This window comes from Uloborus diversus, chromosome 2, assembly GCF_026930045.1.
Source record: "Uloborus diversus isolate 005 chromosome 2, Udiv.v.3.1, whole genome shotgun sequence".
NCBI lineage: Eukaryota > Metazoa > Arthropoda > Arachnida > Araneae > Uloboridae > Uloborus > Uloborus diversus.
In genome coordinates this window covers 7,365,879-7,384,911 of record NC_072732.1, presented here as the reverse complement: position 1 = coordinate 7,384,911, position 19,033 = coordinate 7,365,879, and positions in this window count along the sequence as shown.

Sequence of the window (19,033 nt, the reverse complement as noted above, 5' to 3'; positions counted from 1 at the left end):
CATTACTGTGTGCGGGATTATCTTATAGTGAATATGTTCGTTTTTTCTGTAAGTGTGTTGGCTGGTTTACTTCGAGTAATTATTTTTTTAGGCATATGCGTTTCCTTATTTTACTGTCTGCACACTCTCTGTTTTTACTGTTTCAGAGTAAAATATAAAACAGTGTGCTCTAATATTTGAGAATGTGCGGCATTATTTTTGTGTCCAATTTTCTTGTATGTTTTGTCATTGTGTGCGTCGGCTTTAACTTTACCAAAATGGATTATTTTACTGTCAGTGTCTTTTTTAACTAGACATTGAAGGCACATAATTTCTACAATCTGTATTTCCTCGCATCTTTGTGTTTTAATATTTACTGCATATACGTTCCATCTTACAAAAAAGTGTGGGATTGTTTTACTGTAGATGGTCATTTTTCGTGTTTGCGTTCTTTATATTGTTTGATTTGAGAACATTTAATTAATCACTTTTCAACTCTTAATTATAGTATCATGTTTTTTTGTTCATTTATTTACTATTTTTTTTAACTAATGCATGTTTTTTAACGTTCACTTATTTATTTACTGTGTTATTTATGACTCGTGTGTTGGTGTCTTCTAAGAAATCAGGTTCTTTGTCTCAGAAATGTGTACTTGGCTCACGCCTCATTACTGCCAAACGACACTTGCTGCAAAATAAAGAAGAAAGCTTCCATTGATTGCCTTGTTTTGCGCACTACTAAAAAATTTCAGTTCCATTTTCAACAACCCAGTTTTAAGTAAGAATTTATCAGAAACCTTTAATTGCATAATTGCATTGCTAAAAAAATCGATACGTTTGCAGAAAGTGTCGTTTGGCAACAAAGCGACGTTTATAACAGCCTATTTTTGGTGCATAACAATGAGGCATCAAGCCCCTCACTTACCTTTTACCAGCGCCAGTTATTTTGCTCTTCGACGGCTCTTGACACGACGATTATCCATCTTGGGTCTGCCTACGAAAAATTGAATATAGATTGAGATTTTTTTTATATTGGTGGTTTTACAAGGAAACAACAGTGGGTAACAATGAAAATAAATGAACAAATAACAGTCATAAGAACACAGTAAACAATGTTTTTGAACGAAAAGATAATTTGCCCTTATGGCTAAATTATCTAAATATAGTGTCTTAAAGTTTGCCGAAATTTTAAGAAAATTCGCCACATTTGGCGAGTTTTGGTTAGTAATGGAAGACATCTTTCACACGCTTGGCAGAGGGATGTACTGCCACACACAAACGGAGAAATCACGTATTACCTTTCATTTCCAGCACAAGACTCGAAATTTGGCCTTTTCTTAAAATTTTTACGAAACTTGTTTTCTTGAGAACGGGGGACGAGGCCAAGCTATTTCAGCGTCAAACAAAAAAGTCACCGTTTTCTTTCTATTGCTACCTAACTTAATTTTTTCCTCTATAATACTATTCGTGTGTATTCCCTGGTTAGCTGTGTAATCACCTGTAAGTGTTAAGCGTATTTGTCAGCCCCATCAATGTGTCATTTCCATTTAGAAAAATGTGTAAGATTTTGCGTTTAGAATTAAAATAAAAAAAAAGTGCTCCGATTTTTTTTCTCATAAGGATACGTTAGAGGCACTACCTTTTGCAGGCGTAGTGCGATCCTGCGATATAACATCCATCTTTCCTGTAGTTCAACTATCGGCGGATGCCAATGCCACAAAAATTGTATCGCTCAGTTTCCCCACCAGATGGAGGCACCTGGGATCTAATGTACTAGCACCTTAACTAAACTGCACTGGGTATTACATTTCGCCATGAGCGCTCCAAGACAAACGAGTACTCGATGGATCTTTTACATAAAACGCAATTATGCGACAAAAACGGAGCCAGGATTGAACCCGCGGCTTTGGGCACGAGAGACCTTCGTCTAACCACTACACCACTTTGTTGGCCATTCTTCAAGTGGTAATTGCTTCAAGTAGAATTTCACTAACAAAACTATTTAGAACACTATGTAATAGGGGTAAAGATTAACGGCGCCTCTAGTCAAGTAGCATCCCTAAATATGGTGATTAAAAAATTACTATTGGCTCTCGCTTAAGTCACCACGCTCCCTCTGCTCTACATTTCAATAACGTTTGTGGTGAAGCATCTCCCTCCTCTATCACCTATCTCTACACACAGTGAGACGAAAATCAACACTGTGTGACATGTGATATTTACTGCTCATTAACACACATAATATTTGAAAAACGTGTGCATTAACAAATATTTTGAACAAAGTACATGATGTGTAAAGAATACGTTCATAACGTTGTTGAGTAAAACGTTTGATGATTTGTACTGATTTACAACTAAACATTCATGTTTAAAAGTTAATTTTAAACAATATATATTAAAACCATAATGTTATTGATAATAAATATAAGTTATCAATCTAAAGTGTTGTACTGATAATAAACTAAAAATAAATTTATACTTTAAAAAACGTGGGTTGGTGGCCATTAAGTGAAAAACATGGTTGTTAAAAAATTCAGGTTATCTGCCACTGGGTGTTAATAAAATAAGGTTGAGGGTGAACCTTGATTCCCGAATTCTCCTCGAGCTGCTACAGTGGCAGTTTTTAGACGGCCTACTTGTACGGTTTCCCATGACGGGTTCTCCAAACTGCACTTAATGTAACTCTGGACAAGTGGTAGACGCTGCACACTAGAGATGAGATCAGGCTCATTTAAGAGCCCAGGTTCGCCCGAGCCCGAAAATTTGTAATCGAGCCCACTCGAGCCCGGGTGATATTGTCTCGAACCAAAATCCGAGCCCGAAGGAAACTTTCTTGTATCAAAAGTCGAGCCTTCTACAGTCTGACGTGATCTCTCCGTTAATGAAAACTGTTAAGTCAAATGTTCTTCACTAGCAGAACTTTCTAAATTTTCTCAAAATGCTCCACTTCAAATGCAGTACTCTATGACATAATGAAATAGGAATCGGGAAAAAAAAAAAAAAACACACACACTATAAATAAGCGTTAATTTTTTTTTTTTTGGGGGGGGGGGGGTTAAATTTTTACAATGATTGAACTGACTTAAATGTTCCTTTCATTTTCTCACAGTAGGAAAATGTTTGGAGATTGACGATTGAATGTCTTTGCTTGAGTCCGAGCCCGAAACCTATTTTCGGTTCTAGGGCCCGAGCCCGCTTCGGGCCGGGGCTCGAGCTGTCGCGTCCGAACTGAACTCGTCTCATCTCTACGGCACACCTGGACAATATTGCTCAGCACTAAATATTTTGAATTGTGTTGTCTGGAGATATTGGAAAGCCTGTGGTCTAATGACGCAGCGGTCAATTGACCGGGCTAAGAGCCGCTATATAATTATATATAGAGAGGCCTTAGAACAGGCATTTGAGAAAAAAATAATTAAACACGGTGTGGGGGGGGGGGGGAATGGTCAATGGGATAAAGAGGTCGTACATCTAAGAAATGGCTGTAGCTGAATCTAAATGGCCCTAAGAGTGGAAAAATTTTATTTTCGAGTTAAGAAATCAAAAACTGTATTCTGAATTCTACATTTTGGTACTGGAAATATTTTATTTCCTGCATGCATACATCATATGACTAAAAGTATTGGGACACTTTCAAAAATTTCCGTTTTTTACGGATTTACCGAGAAATAAGACACCAGGTGCTCTGTAACTTTTTCCACATGAAAGGTACAATCCAACTGTCATTTTCCAACTAATTAGATCGAAAACTTTTTTCATCTAATCTTTTGTAGCAACCCCCTAAAATGTGCCAATAAACTAGAGAATGTGATTTTAAAAATACCAAGTCATTTTGATAATATTATAGTGAGCCTCAAAGAGACTAAAGTTACGAAAAACAACTATTTTCAGCTAAAATTCGTAGTTTTTCCATCACTAAAACCAAAACTATTTGTTCTAGAATCTTCGTTCTGGTCTCATTTTATAGGAAATGCTATTTTCTTTAAGTCGAATTGTATCTAAATTCTTGAAAAAAATGATTGAGTATTATTCAGGGTATTTTTCTTCTGTTGTCATCCATCCCTTTCAGACCGCAATGCACCCTGGGGGTTCATGTTGTTGAAACTTAACTTTAAGCGGCGTTACCGTAGCACACAAAAGCCCGTGCTGATAGGGTGATTTCAGTCTTATTTTTATTAATTTCATTGTTAATGTACGTGATGCGTCGTTTATAAAGTGCATGTTTAAATCATTGCAGTTTTGTATTCTTGACCCTCCTGACAAGGTTAGAACTATTTTGTTGCATATGCTATTAACCATTTTAATGAACTTTTATTTGAGCTTAAACACATGTAGACCACTTTCGGAAACACTGATTTACAATCTTTAAAGCACAAACAATACTGTGTGAAAAACGTTAATCATTTGATGTGGTTCTATAGAGTGACGCATCAGTGACGTCATTCATTGCCATTGCTGACAATCCTTTCACGAGAAATTACAGATTCTTAGACGCCTCTGATACGTCACAGTGATTTTTTTTTTGTTTGTCGTGTTTATGAAAGTCGTATTAGACATGCCGTGGGTCTTGATGACTGCCTGTGATATTTCATACATGTTTTCGGAATAAAGTTCTGCCGATGATTGCAAAATTTATAATATTCTAAGATCGTCGCTTATAGCTAACCGGTCAAGAACGAGGCTTGGTGTCAGGCAGTCATCCTAATTTTTGTAGAATCTCCTGCCTTCTCCGTTGATCTTTATGCCTCTGTGATAGTTAGTTATCGCCTAGGCTTTCCAGTCGTGCAGGTTTGACCTGAACAGTCTCGGTTTTCGCGCAAGATCCCCCGGTGTCCCGGCCGGTTTACTTCACGTCCCGGTCAGGTATCCCCCTAAAACTACTTTCTAGTTGCGCCACTGTTCCTGTTGTCATGTTTTGACAGGCATAAAAGTTTTATCAATCATTCATCACTTAGAAATTAGACAGGTATTCAAAGTGGCGTTAACTTGATGTTTAAAATATTTCAATTTTCCAAAACGCATTATTAGCATATCAGAGGAGCTGCTGAACTCTAAATAATTTCGAGATATAAAGTATATATGAAAACGTATACCACATTCCAAATTTAAACATTCAAAAAAATATTAAATAAACATTAAATAAATTAAATTCCAAACATATTCTTTTCCTTTTTTTGTCTACAAAACCTCACTCCAGGTTTTAACTATATTTTCCCCGAGAGTCAGTGTATAAAGGCGCTCAAAAGACATTTGCACGATGGCGCCGATCAGAGTGGGTGCGTGGGCCTGGTCCCGGTTTAAGATAAGTTGGATTTAGAAAAATTACTTTGTCATTTGAAACATAGACTTGTAAAATTAATATCGGATCAGATGGTGAGAATTTTTATTCCATTAAAACCAAAAAAGTATTTCCAAAAAAGTCTTAGCCAATGCAAAGGATATCTGTTTGTGTCATTTATTATCCCTGGTTTAGGCTCATAATTAATAACCATTTATTCACACCATTGACAATGAACTAATCTAGCCTAACAGTGGTTTTTGTTTTGGTGGTGATTATATCTTTATTGATACTACAAACACGATGAAATTAAGTTTTCTATTAGTTTATATTTGGCTATTTTATTGTTATTGCGAGAGGAACGATTAATCGTCAAAAATAGAGTTCTGGCTTCACGTCACTGTGTGTCAAGGAGTTAAGTTTCACCTCCGCACAGGAAATAGCAGTCAAACTGAATTTGTTTGACATATTATAACTTTCGTATACTTTGGTTTCTTTACCGTCACGGGAACCTGTGCTTTATGTTAAAATAACATTTCAAGCGTTGAAATGCCGTTGTTTAAGGAAAGGATTATGCGAACAAAAACTTAAATACAGAAATATTTTCACCTTTTAAAGTTCAGCATGCCATAAACAGACCATTTCTTCTTCAAGAACCTGGATCGGAAGTCATCTGAAAAGGGACTGGTGCGGCTCCGCAGCATCAAGGAAGCAAAAGAGGAAACTCAAAAGTGTATTGATAACATGTTGATAAATGATTGTCAGTGGCGGCTCGTGTATAAGGAACAGATGGAACCCTCCTACCTCAAAATATTCATAATAATTTGATTATTAACAAAAAAAAAAACATTCCTTTTCTTTTTAATTTAAAGCACAATAGCCTACCGCATGTAAAACATATTTTAAACGCATGACATTATGCGTGTTAGCTTATATATCAGATTTTCAGTTTTCGTTTGACCGGCTTGTTTAAAATTGTGATGCATTGACGAGTGTAAATGGCTTAAAATAAGGCTTTGCGATATGTTACCTGTCTTAAACATTCACAACAGTTGACAAGTATATTTTTTTCGCTAGTTTTTAATTTATAATGTAAAGATTAATTCAGAAAAAGGAGATTAAGTTTAAGGGATCAGTTCCTTTACAAGTGGTTCATTTTAACCACAAATCACTGGGCAACTAAGTTGAGTGATAGTTAACATACGAGACTGTTTCGTGAACAATCGCTTACCATTTAATGCATTTTCGTAAATCATTGAAATGCAACTAAGGACACGGCACTTATATTTCTAATTTTTAATGAAACGCATATTTGTGTGTTCTACATTTTTAATGGGTTGCCATATATTGTCAATGAAATAAGGGGGAATTTTTGCTCCTTTTTGCCCTACTCTCACATCTACACTAAAACAAACAAACAAAATGCTGATAGTTAGTCAAATATACAGTGTTTTATTTAAGTTTTCAGTATAATGTTTCTCCTGAATCCTGTATCGTGCTACTCAAATTTGTCAATGTTAGTGGATATTGATTGTATGAAACCTTAAGCGGGAGTAAATGATATTTATGAAAGTAATTCTATTTCCTTGAATAAATGTAGCATTTACACAAAAATGCATAAGCAGCAAGTTATCACTTACGAATATTTTCAGTTTTCTACGATGCCCAATAAAAGTATTAAAAAACATTGCTCCCTAAATTTACTTTTAATTTGAAAGCTATTTCATTTACTTCATTTAAAAAAATGTTTTTTTTTTAAAAAGGTATCATTGAAAGTGTACGCTGACTGATGTATTTAATATTTACTAGAACAGACGTATTATTAATTGTTTCCTATACATTATGTGTTTAATTAAATTAATGTGTGGATGTAGCTTCAAGCTCATACATTAAAATATATATAACACGAGCCGCCAAAGAGAAATTTCAACATAATAATACACATACGAATAATAATACAACATACAAATAATATTCATAATAATGAAATACAACTGGATTGGACTTCATAACATCTAACACTGTATTTGTTAATGAAGCTGTTTAGAATATTTTTAAGAAGTAATTTTCTTTTCCAACGGAAAAAAATTGGCAGGCAAGAAATTTTAAAAAATCACATAAAATATTGTTTTGACTTTTTGAAATAGCCCCATTTAACAATATGTTCGATAGTACATCCTTTTAAACTTTTTTTCTTAAAAACTGTAACCAAGATAAATAGTTATTTTTATGCATCAGATTTAACAGGTATCCGTGAGAGAAAACAATTCTTTAATCTCAATGCCCATGCATGAATTAGTTTCAACCTATTTTTAATGTTATTATAACTTATTTATAATTGGAAAATTAATATATATTAAAACCTAACGAAATCCCTTTGAACTGCTTATTCATTTCTTAGCCCATTCACCAACAGACGAAAACGTACCACAGCTGAAAAAAAGAGCCAAAAGATCAAATTTGTGATTCGAAAGAAGAATAACAGGGACTCTAGTGCCGGTTCGACTTTTTCGAACATGAGGATTAGAACACTCTCCGCACCCGCAGCACCGCACCCATAAGTAAGCACCCGGGTCCAGAAGCAGGGTTCGGAGACTGGAGAAAGAACGATCGAATGGTATCCCCCGGCCTGATCTTCTCTGTCAAGCACATGGAGATTGAAGTTCCTCCCACCATCCAACCAGCAATAACAAACCAACTCTCTGTTAAAAAATGTCTTCTGCAGTTAGATGACATATAAGGCATCCATTAGAAGCAAAAGGATGTAAGTATACATTCCAAAGTTTTGAATGAAACGCCTTTTAAGTAGGTAGGTTTTCATTGAAACGTTTTTCTAAAACATACTGTATAGCAGCTCCTACCAGTGCTACTAGCAATGTCTCTTGCCCCTAAACAGAGGAGAGATTCACCTACCATTTCTTTCTACTGGTTCAAACATTTTAAATTTTGGCACCTACATCCCTTTGCTTCTTCCTTCCGCATTTGATAGTTCCAGCTCCGTCATGGACAAAGCTACGTTTTTACAATTTTAATCTTATTCAGGTATCGGTCACACACACCATTAAAATCAGCTCAAAATTTGTGTGACCGGACTTCTATTTTCACACACTAGGTGAATCGCAACTTTAATCCCTTATTTCTCTTAATTTAACTTGACTGCCGTTAATGGCTACAAATCTAATCTTGAGCTTCGTCCGTTATTGCAAGGAATGCCTTATTCAAGGTTTCTCTGATAATATCCATCATCATGCGATAGGAGGGGGAAGCATTTCACTGCGAGTTGATTCGTTATTAATGGTTGAAAAGTTAGAGCGTGACTCTTTGGAAAGGTCGAATTGAGCCTAAGCCTCCAATTACAATCACAAGGAAGTTGCACACAATATTCCTAGTCTGAATGCAGAAGTATAGTAGAAGAACCCCGTTTATCCGGCTCAAATTTGTAGATTTTTTTAAAACTACATTTACATAAATAATTTAAAATTATGATAGCAAAAGAACGCAACTATAAGTGCGCCTACCATTCGCTTTTTATTTTTATTTAACGTATAACCACTGCAAAGAATGTACGACAAATTATGCTATCTAACAAACATGTATATTTTGGGAGTCTCAACTTGAAACTACTGCAGCTGAACTAACAAAAGTAAACCATTCAAACACTGAACATGTTTAAACAGGGAACATTTCTTTAGGAACTGATGTGTAAAAGAATTTTCATATTTTTTGCATAAACTACAAAAAAAGAAAAAAAACTGGCCCGTAGCCGGAGAGCAGAATTGCAAGCGGTTTTGCTTATACATCTTTGTTATTTTGGAACAAACTTTGATATTTTGTTACAAGCTTGGTGATTCGGCTTATTTGAGGTTTGTTTTGTTAATTACCCATACAACCCGAATTTTCCGGATTTTCAAACTCCTTTTGATCCCATTTAGTCCGGATAAACGAGGTTGTACTTTTAATAATTCCTGGTAAACGTGACTACAACCAGAAAAAAATTGTCACGTTGAATTCACCCGTGATTAACTTTTCATTCTTAACACTCGCTTATTTTACACAACGTGTACAAAAGGAGGAGGGGGAGATTTTAGAAATGAATGTAGGTACTTTACATTTTTTAGAGTATAATATTTTATTTCTAAGTATTAGTATTTTTTAATCAATAGCATTTTCGTTTAGATTTGAGCTTATGTTTTGTTGAATTTTTATGAGTTTTCAATGCTTTTGATCAAATACTATAAAATTAAATCTCTTTGGATTATTAAGAGAATTATTTTCAAGCATTTTTCACCCATAATGTTTAAGCAAGACCGTTCATTTCAAGTTCAAGCTGTTACCAACCTTTAAGCCTTCTAATTTCGAAAGTTTGATGACTTTTGTATTCCACAATGTAAATTTATTAAAAGTGGAGAACTTTTAAATTTTTATTTAGATTATTGCTTCATACGTGAGTATTTAATAAAAGGTAAAAATATCTAGTTTGATATTTTAAAATCTGTAATCTGAGAAAAGAGACTTAGGCAAAAGGCTTCATTGCCTCGTTATTGCATATTCTTTTTTATCGGGGGGGGGGGGGGGGGGGAGGACGCCATCCCCTCTCTTAATCCAACAAGGTTTACCTTTCTTTTTCGTTCAGCGAAGTCAGAGAATTTGGGGTTTCTAATAAGTTCGTCGTAGGTTCTACCTCCCCCCCCCCTAAAAAACCACAAACGCAACAAAAAGGCTGAATTTTTAAGTTAAGAGCTATTTTTTCCCTCCAATATGCAATGCATTTAGGATGATGAATGCAAGATAACTTAAAGTGAATGACACATTTTATGCCATTGCTTCATAGCAAACTTTTACGGATTTTTTACGACTACATTCTCGAGCACAATCTTAAATTAAACACGCAGTGGCATCATTACTGTACTACAGAGATTATTAAAAATGGAGAAAGTATCATTTCTACAGAGGAAACAAAATGCAAAAATATAAATGAGGAGTAATTCATCGAAAGAGAACAGATTCCACTTTTTAGAAAAATTCATTTTTTAGCATTTTCTAAATCTTTCAGATGACCTTTATCAAATCACTTTCTCTCAAGAAGTCCAAACTTGGAAAATGCTATTTTATTTAAGGGTAAAGAGTGGCTTTTGGATCAAAAGGTAACAAATCAGTCCTCTGCAGGTTTTATTTTGAACAAAAGGGGACATATAATGAAAGAATCTGTAGTACGAAGACTTTTAAATCCAAAGGAACATATGTCCAAAATCCTCAAGTTTTAATCCACTACTTTGAGGTTCATGTACTTCGATAAGAGAATAGGAGAAGGTGAAACATTAAAGTTTTGGTGAAATTGGAATTTAACATTTTCGTTCAAAAGGGCACATATCCAAAATGGCGATATATCCTTGTTTTTTTTTACTCAAACATTTCTTACTTTTGGCCATGATTTGCTGTGCTTTTGTACTCATTTCTGTACCCAGAGAATTTGATAAAACTATTTTGCTCTTACCCTAATTCGTATTTCTCACTTACTGAACATTTTTGGAAAATGGATATGTTCCATTTTGATAAATTAGTCCTCAAATTGTAATGAAAGAATACATACGTCATTACCTTTACACTGAAATGTAAAACGAGGTTATTAAAGATTAACTTGCCCTGGAACTTTTTTCTGGAATTTGTGCGTACTACTCATGATAGCGAGATATGGGTTGTACACCAATTTTAACAATATTTTTAAAAACTTTAGCATTAATCTCGCACTGTTTTGTACATAATACTAGAGCTCCGTGGTTCAATTTCCAAAGATATTTCTGTGGATTGCAAAATTGGATATGAGAAAATCATTTTGCGTGTAATAAATGTCTAAATTGTCTCCAATTAAACTTAAAGGTGCTGTTTGCAGCATTTATTACTTATTTGCTTAATATTGACATGCCTAAAGCCAGGCGAGTTTATTATTTTTCAAAAAAGGAATTTAAAACATGTTCTATTCGACCTCTTCTCTTCCAATAATAAGGCTAAAAATATGGATTTCTGTCTGGATTTCTGTGATGCGCATATGGCCTAGACCTCATAAAATTTAGCACAAAATTATTTGGCAGCATGGAAGTATGCACCTCGAAGCGTTTTCTCAAAATTACGATTCTAAATGATGAAATAAAATTAACTTTTGCATGTTTCCATGGTTACGTCTTTTTCTTCCTTCGTTTGTTTGATTACTTGTTCCCTATTTTATTTTTAAAAACACACTTATTTTTACTATCCTGCTTTGTTTTTTATTAAAAAGAAATTAAATGAAAATATTTTATTGTTAAGAAGTCATCTGCTTTTATTTTCTTTCTTTTTATGGAATTATGTTACGTAAAGTATTAAAATATTGCTATTACAACGTCCTTTCTATAGTTTTTCATTTTTTGGAAAAATGTCTCATTTTGTGTTTTAAGCAAAGGAAGGGAAATTTCCTTCCTCTTTTAAAATGTTTCTAAAGTTTCTGTTAAATTACATGCTAAGTTTTCAAACCTACCAAAAAAAACCCCTTAACTCATAGTAGACGTTAACTAAATATACTGGAGAACCAAACGACCTTTTAATATCCTACTACGGGTAAAGCCGTGCACTAGTTAAAACATAAATGCAAACGACTGCAGTTCAATTGCACATACTCCACAACTTGTTCTAAAATTATTTTTACCTCTCAATTGTATGTTTATTGCTTCATGTTATTTATTCAAATTCAAAAAAAATATTCTAATTTAATGCTACAACAAAAAATATTTGCTGAAACATTCCACTCGGTGAAACTTTATGAATCAGAGGTATATGAAAATTCATTTTTTTTAAACAGAGACTTAACATTAAGAAAAAAAAAAACCAAGCCTACTTTAAATTCAACAAACACTGTTTCTTTCTTAAAATCTAATAAAAATTACAATTACATTTCGACCAGGTTGTCACCGGTAAATACGAGAACACATTTTGGATTGCAGTTTTTCTTACGAAGATATTACAAATCTTTTTTTAAGAAAAAAAAATGTATCAGAACGTATCGAAAAAGGAAAAAAAAGTTAGTGACCTCCAGTTGGATGTCGGTAATACAGTTAGTTGTGTAAGTGAATTAATATCATTAAAAAAAATAAATAAACTTACATCATTCAATGCGAGAAAATTTTTCTATGATTTTTCATACAGTACACGCGGAAAAGGCAGTTACCGATTGGGGTCCCAAGTTAGAGGTACCAATTTTTCATTGACAAAAGTAATGTACTCTAGTTACGTAGATCAAGAAAAAGTATTTGTGGTGGCTACAGCCAAAGAGGAACTTGAAGGTTTTTTTACACTTCTCAAGCAATTGAACTTCAAAGAACACAGAAAAGGCTCCCGTAAAATCTACGTTTTGTTCTGTACCACGAAGCATGCAGTCTGAAATATTCCAACAATTTGTCAGCTTAGATGATTACCTGAAACTTTTGAAAGCTTAAACCAGAACAGCCAAAAGTGAAGTCTTAAAATTTTCGAAGTTTAAGTTGAGAACTTTTGAGCTTTATTATTCAAATAAACACTACAGTTGAAAAATACATGTAAGGTTTTTTTTTTTTTTTTTTGAAGACGCACAGCGAAAAAGTATTGAAATAAAATCAAATGTATACCATGTCTAACAGTGATCATTTAACATATTTTTAGCCTTCTAAGGAAGAAATATTTAAAAAATACTAACCCGACACAAAACTGCTTTTTTTTTACAATAAAACAATTTCATGAATGTTAAAAAATTGTAGTTTGTATTACCGTTTGAGAATCCGTGATGAGACGATAACTTATGCTTTGTGAGCATACTGAGCTTAGTGTTTGCGATGATTAAACCCAAATGTATCGAATAACAGTAGAATTTCATTAATCTAGACTATAAGGGGATCTAGGTCGTCCGAATTTATAAAAACATAGTTTGAATAAAATAAACTATAAATTGTGCCCAGGGGTACTTGTATACTTACTATTACAAACATTCCACTTCATTTCAGGGTCCCCCGTATCAACTGCGATGCATATGGATAACTACTGTACACAGTAAAAATTGTAGTTTGGATTCAAGAGAAAAGCTGCATAAGAGATAATTTCAAAAATGCAAAACAAAATACAGCCTACAAAAACACATTCTTCCTTTTATTTACTTAGTATGTACGTCTAAATGGCTGTCCAGATTAAGCTTAGTCCGGTTTAATAGGGTCCGAATTAATGAGGTTTTACTGCATTTCGCATTTCATTGGCACGCCATGACGCATTTACCGCTATATAATTTTAGATAAAACTTTTTACGTTATTTTCTTCAAGTCGATTAGAATCAATCTTAAGCATAATTTTACAAACTGCGGCTTATTCGTATTATTCTCAGGCGTACGGTATTTAGGAAACAGCTGCTTATGTTCGACAATTAATGGTGGACCAGTGTTGCCAGATTGGGGGAAATTTCCTCATTTCGGGGAAATCTTGTGCTCTTTGGGAAATTTTGGGGAAATTGGTTTTGTGGGGAATTCTTCGGGGGAAATTTATTTTCTTGGAGAAAACTTGAGGAAAAAAAACTGAAGAAAAAAGTTTTTTTTTCGTATTTAAAGACGCGTATTTACATCTGGTAGTTATATTGCTTGTATTAGACAGACTAGGTTTTGCTTTGCTCAACTTAATGGAATTCGTATTATGTGGAATATTATGTTACGGAATTTGCATTAATGTTCTGCGTGAGTATCTAGTTGTTACGTGAAACGGGTAAAAATAAGTGAGTGGGATGAATAATGTTCTTGGATAAATACATACTAAGTTCATAGTTTAAATATACAGAAGCAGAGTAGTAAATGCGAGTAGAAAAAATATATTCGTCTATTTCTTATTTCTCGGTCGGCCAGGACCACCCAATCAAATTCAATGTAAGTAAAAGTCCTTTTTTGATGCAGACGTTTGCATTTATGAAGACAAAAAAAAGTTAGGGAATTTTAGAGGAAAATTTGGTTATTGGGGCGGGGGGGGGGATTCAAGAGAAAAAAATATCATAGGAAGTCGATTCATTTTATGAAAATATTATTGGCAAAATTACTTTTGAATTTGGGGGATTTAAATAGAAAACATCGCTATTTGGGGAAAAGTTGGAAGGGAAGTGGGGAAATCTGGATTTGTACGTGACCATCTAGCAACACTAATGCAATACACAGGCGGTGAAATTTTGGACTTAAGAGTTATCAACTCATAATTTCAAGCAAACAATTCCTTCTCAAAAGAAGTGTGAAATCTTTAACATGGATTATTTCAACTGTACAATATAATTTAGGATGGAAATATTCATTTTGTCTCAATTGTAACGAGTCCTGGTTTGCACGACAGAAATGGCACAGCGAAAATAGCATGTTCGTTTTCGTTTTTTTTTTTCAAATTATTGTAAAGTGCTTTTTTACGTGACATTTGAAATTGTATAAGCAGGTTTAAATATAGTAGTTGCGCATGTATAACGTTAATAAAATAGTCAAGTCATCACAAAAATGCAAAGTTGCCACCTACGACGGTTTATGTTTCAATAAAAATTTAAAGTAAAAATATTCAATGTTATTAGTTTAATACTTTTGCCTCTGAAACTTAATAATTAAATATGTTTGGAAATGTGAACTTGATTCCAATTAGGAAATAACACTAACGAAACCCTAAAAACATTTTTGGAAGTTTTTTCCATCAATGGACAACCAAAATGAGCACTTAGTGAATGTGAAAAGGGAAATGTAAGTGGGTCAAAATGTAATGAAATATTCTTAAAATCTAAATTAAATTGGAAAACAAACATTTCTTTTGCATTTGATAAATTGTTCTATTGCATGTACACTGAACAATTCAAAATGCTACATTCATAACTTTTCGGAAAAAGGTACTATATTAATCAGGAAAATGACAATTGAATTTCAGTAACTTATAACACGGCTCGTATTTAGTTTTCTTTTTGACAAAGACTGTAAAATTAGTACTGCAATTGAATTTTAATTATCTTAAACAACAGAAAATCATTTTGCTCTTTCTCGGTGGGATTTTAAGGACAAGAGCACGCTCGCAAATGCAGTAAATTTATGGAATAAAATAAGCTTTACTGGATTGGGCGGTAACTTTCTACTTAATATCCAAACTTGTCTTTCAATTAACGAGTTGAACCGAACATTTTCTGCGAACTCTCGCTGGTGCACTAAATTTTCTTTAGTTACCAGCTGGTTGGCCCTCACCGCTTCAATCAATCGCAGTTGACTATTCCAGACTGATGAGCACATGACAAGGACGAAATTGCAATCCTGTTTATGACATAACTTTGCTGTCGGTACATTGCATGCAGTTTCGCCTTAACCCTAGCTTAAGAGCGGTAAATTTCAACTCAATGCCGTAAGATTTTTTGATAATGGCTAAGGAGCAAAATTGAATGCATAGCCCTCACCAGAAGTCCATGACATACTGTATAATATACCTCCTCCTCACTAAAATTGCGACGGTATCAACGAACTGAAGCGATTGTAAACAGAAACGCGTTGACATAGTTACGTACGCAAGTGAAAATATTTCCACACAATTACTGCTTACGTGCGACAGGAAATTTGCAAAAAGCAAAAGAAAAGCATTCAATTATCTACCAACTTATTATTAAATGGCGTCTAATGACTGCAAATCAGGCATTTAGTACATGGAGTTCACTGATGTGAAAGTTACCTTCACAAGCAAGGGGATAATAATAGTCAACTAATTAGTAATAGCGTAGTGTCCGAAGTTTTTATCCTCCCCCTGTTTTGAGTGATAAAAGTTACATTAAGATGTTGCCGAAGTAAAGTTCCTTTAACTTTAAAAATAGTCATCAAGTATTGATCCTTCATCTGAACATTGAACCAATTTCACATGCAAATGACCATCTTCTGCAGTCAAAGTAATTGCTGCTATTCATATTCACTACTCTCTGAGCTGCCACTGAGTTATGGTCCTAAAAATAGTTGTTTTGGTGTCCTCTTATATGAAAAATAGTCTGCAATAGTCGCTTTTCTAGTCGTCAGTGGCAGCCCTGTACTCTGAACAACCCCCTCCTCCCTCCCTTTTGGAATAACCTTTCTACGCCTTTGGTACCAATTTCGGACACCGGTCAATAATGAGTATTTTGCCATTAGCCATGTGATTGGAGATGACTTAGCTTCTTTGTAAGCTACACTTGGAGTCGTTCTTTTGCGGCTTTGAGATAAACTTTTGAGGTGTTAAGCTCTTTGAGGATACTTGTAATAGGGGTAAAGGCAGTCAAACAACGATGTTATTGCTAAAAAACACTTACATTTTTAGAAATTTTCCTTTTGAAAAACAAGAAACTGGAACTTATAATCTGACAATCGTTCTACTTTTAAATAACTAAAAATAGAGAATAACTCTAGCAGGGAGGGTTACTTTCACTTGTTGAGCATAACCGCTGAATTAGGGGAACACTAAACGAATAATATTCACTCAAATATATCTCATATGCTCGTGTTTCAATTTTAATCTCCGTAACTGTAGGTCACCACTTTTTTTTTGTGTGTGAGAAAAACACATTAAATTACTTTTGTTGAAGCTTTAAAATAAAAAAAAATCACTTAAAAAATATTTCAAGTACATGCGTAGTTTCCCATTCATTTATTTGGGAAAACAATGTTCTAACTTTCACATTACACAGATCTTCCACTGTTTTACTTTCTTAACGGCATCTGAAAGGCGTGTACCAATCAAATGATAAATTCTGCCACATTCATTTTGAATGTATGTACCCAGCGGAAAAATTCATACTACACTGTATATTTCACTTTTAAACAAGAGATTACTGTAACTGAAAAAAGATGGAAAAGTCTGCTCCTTGTGAAAAAGGAAATCCTTTTTTAAAAGTATTAATCTTTCTAAACATCACTAATTGCTCATTAGAAAATACAGAATTTTTTGGAATATCAACCCTATTTGCAGCTGGAAAACATATGTTCAATATCAATATTTAGAATAAACATCCTTTTCATTAAAAAAGAGTGTTAAAATTTCCTCTCAATTAATTACTTTAATTTTTTAAAAATATCTTTTAAAAACAAATCTTTAAGAACTTAAATTTTTTGTTAAAAAGTAAACAAAACTACTATCAATTTTAAGCGAGTCGACAGTCAGCAAGCACTCAAAATAAACACATTGACACTAGGAAGATCACAATTCCGCATTTCAAGTATCACCGACTATTTTGGTCTTCATGTAGTTCTAACTAAAACAATTTGAACACACTCTGAAAATTTATTAAATAAAGTCCTGAATTTTATTAATGATTAATTTTGATTCCACTTTTTCGTAATGAAAGAATTAAACTTCCATGGCCTAATAGGCTCTGCTTGGGCTACTACCTAAGTGACTAATGTATTGCCCATTTTACAGCTAGCACAAAACTGGTAATTAATTGAATGATAAAACAAACTAAAAGAATTTAAAAGTGTTTTTTTTTTAATTTACAGGCATAGAAGAACTGATAACGGCCAAAATGACTCCTCTGATCTTTCTGGTGTCAATGCCTTAGAGTAGAAATAAAATGGAGGGAGCACGTCCTATCTTGGCAAAAGCTGGTCCAAAGTCATCTAGTCACGTGACTCAACCAGGACGAATGGTTGTCACGTTTTGTGCGAAACCAGAGAAAGAAACTTTATTTCTTCCAATGTTCGCTTTAAAATCTACCCCATGACTTGGGATCATTGCTTCGCGAAGGAAAGTCTTCGCTCCCTCCATTTTATCTATTCTCAATGGTCAATGCTATTTCAATGTATTATTTAAAATTTTAAATAAACAAAGAATAACATTGGTAATGAGCATAACAACTATTAAATACAGAAAAATACTGGAAAAGGGGGCACACTAAAAAGATAGCAATTTTCATATTAAAATGGAAATATAGCCCCCGCCCCCTCTTGAATTATGTTCTCCTTTATTAAACTGTTCCAAAATCCATTAGTCTCATGATTTTTATTTTCTCCAATAAGTGACTGCAGAGATGTTTCTTAGTATTTGTCGATGTTTTAGAGTCATTTGACAGAAAGAAACAGGATTTCTTGACACAGCGACGTCATTGGAGAATGTCAACAAGGTGTTAGAGAAGCATATCTTTTCGACGGCTTCACAAACTTCTGGAATATGCCAAAAACAGTCTGTTTTAAGAATGCATTTTCACCCTATGACACAGTAAGAAAAACGCAATTCAACAATTGTTCTTCAAGCTCATCATTTTTTTTCCCTTCGTGTAAAATTTTTCAATGAAAATCTTGTGTCTTTGTGACAGTTATGAACTATATTTAAGTCGCTGCTTCTTCAAAAGAATAACATGCTTAGGGAGAAGAAATTCAAAATAAATGCAGGAGAAATTTCTTCCCAAATGTTTTGCAAGGCTCTAAAGTTATTGGATGTAAGCTGGTATCCAGTTTGATGAGCAAAAACAGAAAACATTTTTTTTTTGAAACTGCACACTTCTGTCTAAATTTGCAAGCAGTCATTTTCAAGATCACTCTTTTTTTATCTTGTTCTGTATTTCATTTTAATACATAATCTTTTAATTTGCTTCGTTCTTCCGAAAAGTCAAACAAAGGTCAGAGGGGGAAGAAGCGGGAAAACAGTCTGCAACGATGCCATCTTCGTCGACTGTGATGCTCTTGCAGATGCCACTTGCGTAGCGATTATGGATTTAAGGCAATATGGAGTGGCTCCTGGGAGAGTGAAACCCCCAGTTGGACAGGAGTGCAAGTTCAT